We start from the raw sequence: 3,999 nt of genomic DNA, 5'->3' as shown, positions 1-3,999 counted from the left end.
TTAGTTTCTTTCATCAGTTTTTATAGTTTGAAAGTATACAGATCTTTTACTTCCTTGGTTAAATTTAGTCCCTTAGGTTTTTTTGTTTGTTTGTTTGTTTTTTGTTGTTGTTGTTGTTTTGTGAGGGGCGAGGCTATTCTAAATGCTGGGGTGGGGAGGTGTCTTTATTTCATTTTCAAATAGTTCCTAGTTAGTGTATATAAATGCGGTTGATTCTTGTGTGTTGATCTTGTTGTTTAGAAAAGGAAATGAGAGCTGCAGATAAGCAAATGAGAGATATCCAAAGAGAAAAAGAAAGAGAGAAACAATCTGTGAAAGATGCTGCCAAGAAGGGCCAGAAGGATGTCTACATGGTTCCAGCTAATGAGATGATAGGTCAAGGAAGGTCATGAGCACTCTTTATGCATCCAAAGCTCACATGAACTCTGTGCTCATGGGGACAAAGAACCAGCTGGTGTCTGAAAATGGCTGGTTCCTTCCCTGCAAAAGAGCACAGAAGTGATGAAGGCCACTCAGAGTCTTGGAAAGATCCCATCAACCCAGGGCACCATATAGGAATTGTCCAAAGAGATTTCAAAGACTGAGATCATGGAAGAGGTGGTAGAGGATACTTTTGAAAGCATAAATGTTCTGGAAGAAATGGAAGAAGGAGCAGAAGTGGAATTGATAAAGTTTTCTTTGAAATTACAGCAGGAGCCTTTGGCAAAGCACCTCACAATGAGCCTCGTATACTTCTAGAGACCAAACCTCCAGGAGGAGTAGCTGCCTTAGAAGATAAGGAGTAGGAAGAAGCTTTGGAGGCCATGCAATCCTAGCTGGCCATGCTCCACAGTGTGGGGCTACCTGCCTGAGCCATCAGGTTCTTCTGGCTCGGCCATCAGATCACCTGCACTCCTCTGACAGGAGGTGCATTACACCTCTGTGATGAGGCATTACATTCTGGAGGAGGCTCTTTGTTAAAATCTCTTCACTCTCTGCAGAGGTTTGGAGATCTAAATGAGATTGTACTTCTAAGAGGTGGTTTAATAAATTCATCATTTTCAGGAGTATAAACAGAAGTATTTTTTTTTAAGGAAGGGCAGAGAAATCTGTCTTCTCTCAAAGCACTTCTGATGAGGACTGTACTTTATTTTTGTTTGGAAAACACTATATAAATAGATTTTAATAAATTTATGCCTTAACACAGAAAACAAGTTTTTAGAGTTTTTTATATATAAGATCATGTCATTTAAAGGGAGACAATTTTACTTCTTCCCTTTTGTTGGATGCTTTTTATTTCTTTTTCTTGCCTGATTGCTCCGACGTTACCTTGATACCAAAGCCAGGTAAGTCCTCTGGCTGGGACTTCCAGTGCTGTGTTGAGTAGGAGTGGGCACCCTTGTTCTCTGCCTGATCTTAAAGGATCAACTTTCAACCTTTCACCATTGAATAGGTTGTTAGCGGTGAGCTTGTCATATATGACCTTCATTATGGTGAGGTATGTTATTTCCATACCCAATTTAAGAGTTTTTATCATGAAAGAATGTGGAATTTTTAAAAATTCTCCACCCCATCTATTGAGATTATTATGTTAATGTTATCTCTTATTCTATTAATGTAATATATATCACATTTAATGATTTGCATTCGTTGAACCATACTTGCATTCCAGGGATGAATCCCATTTGATCGTGGTGTGTGAACCTTTCAGTATGCTGTTGAATTCTGTTTCCTAGTATTTTGTTGAGAATCCTTGCATCTATAGTCACCAGGGGTATTGGCCTGTAGTTTTTTCCCCTGTATTGTCCTTATCTGGCTTTGGTATCAAGGTAATATTGTAGAATTATGGCATGAATTTGGGAGAGTTCCTTCCTCTCCAGTTTTTTGGGATAGTTTGAGAAGGATTGGTGTTAATTCTTCTTTAAATGTTTGGGAGGATTCACTAGAGAAATAATCTGGTCCTAGTCTTTCCTTGAAAGTTTTCAATAACTGATTTAATCTTTTCACTTTTTATTGGGTGTAAAGATTTTCTGTTTCTTTATGATTCAGTCCTACCAGTTTGTATATTTCTAATAATTTATCTATTTCTTATAGGTCATCCAGTTTGTGGCCTAAATTGTTCATAATAGTGTCCTATGATCTTTTGTATTTCTGTGGTATCAGTTATCATGTCTCCTCTGTCGGTTACAATTTTATTTGAATTCACTCTCTTTTTCTTGGTTAACTAAAAATTTGTCAACTTTATCTTTTCAAAGAACTATTAGGTTTTTTTAAAAAATCTATTCTATTTCCTATTCTCTATTTCATTTGTTTCTACTCTAATCTTTATAATTTTCTTCCTTCTGCTTACTTTGGTCTTAGTTTTTTCTTCTTTTTCTAGTTCCCTGTAATGTTAAGGTCTTTTTTGAGATCTATCTTTTTTCTTAATGCATGCATTTACAGCTATACATTCTCCTCTTAGAACTGTTTTTTGTGCATCCTGTAAGTTTTAGTATATTCCCTTTCCATCTTTGTTCGACTCAAAATATATTTTGATTTCTCTTTTGATTTTTTTCATTGACTCATTGGTTGCTGAAGAGTGTGTTGTTTAATCTCACTGAATTAAACGTTCTTTCTCTGTGCCCTGAGATAATCAGATGGCAAATATCACTTATAGGACACTTGCTGTATTTTATGTGTTTGTGCTGTATGTATGCATTTCTCTATGTGTGCTCCTTGGAGCAGAGAGTATGATTTTTAATTTTTATGTTGCCAATGGTTGCACGATGCTTAAAAATGAGTTCTGGGTGGCCATATTGGTTTTTGGATTTAAAAATAAGGGGAAAACTGTAACAAGTTTATTACTACAGGGAGACAAATAGATTTGAAACCAAATATGTTCATTGAAGGCATTGGAAGAAGGCTATGCAAGAATGCAAAAAAGAAAGGTGATCAGTTCTAAATGATGGGTCGTGGCACGGAAAAGATTCAAAGAGTAGGCGATTTTGAAGATAATTTTAAAAAGATAAATAGATGTCGGTTTGCTTGATAGGGATGGGGAGGAGCAGTTAGATGCATTGTAGGTAGAAAAAAAAAAGTTGAGCAGAGACATGGATCATGGTGGCATGAAGCAGGACTGTGAATGGCAGAGATGAGAGATGGGAGGAATTTGCTGTGATGAGAACAGAAGAGGTAGATTGAAGTTTGGTAAGAGAAAGTTCTAGAGAAGAGTATCTGTATGTCATGCTAAGGAATTTGAACTTTATCTCAAGGACAATGGAGGTCTGTTAGAGTTTTTAAATCACAAGTGATATAAGTAGAACTACTTTTTGTTTTTTTTGTTAAGGAAGATCTCAGTTGCTGATTGTGTTCAGGAGGGTTTTACAAGGTTAAGATCAGAGTGGACAAGTGTTTTAGGAAGAGGGAATGGTGGGGAGCATGTGGGAAAGCTGGAGATCAGAAAAAGCTTGGTTCACCAAAACAAAACAAAATAAAACAGAACAAACCAACATTTAGAGCAGAGAGTAGGGGTACCAAAGAGGAAATGATAAGGATCACACTGCAGCAGGGGGCACAGAAGAAAGAAGAGTGACACCGGAGAAGGACAGTGTGGGACACTGGCTGGATATGCAGACAAGTGATGGGGTTCAGGTGACTCCCCGTTTGGCTTGGTTGACTTGGGTGGACAATTTTGCTACTTACGACAATAAGAGAGCAGATGTGAGGAGGGGGGTTTGATCAGTGGAACTGTGTACATATTGTTTGGAGGTGCTTATGGGATACCAAGTTGAGATGGTTCAGCAGGCAGTATGTAATTTAGGAGGGGGGTTTGAAACAGAAATGACGACATTGGTGTCAGTAGTGTTTAGACCAGAAGAAGTTCAGGGAGTGAAAAGTTATCTAGGGGAAATCTCATTCAATGTATTACAAAATACAAAGAGCACTAAAAATAAAATCCTGGGTAAAGAGAGGATGTCAACATTTAAGAAAGGGGCAGGAGCCAGAGAAGAAACTGGTGGATTTCTACATTTCTGACTAGGA

General features: G+C 37.7%; 1 pseudogene; it reads left to right on the top strand.

Moving 5' to 3' along the window:
• Nucleotides 1-227: 227 nt before the first annotated feature.
• On the top strand, nucleotides 228-877 carry LOC122917971 (annotated as a pseudogene).
• Nucleotides 878-3,999: the final 3,122 nt, after the last annotated feature.

Source organism: Neovison vison, chromosome 10, assembly GCF_020171115.1.
Source record: "Neovison vison isolate M4711 chromosome 10, ASM_NN_V1, whole genome shotgun sequence".
Classification (NCBI taxonomy): domain Eukaryota; kingdom Metazoa; phylum Chordata; class Mammalia; order Carnivora; family Mustelidae; genus Neogale; species Neogale vison.
The sequence above is the reverse complement of the archived record's forward strand: the minus strand, read 5'-3'. Positions and strand labels throughout refer to the sequence as shown.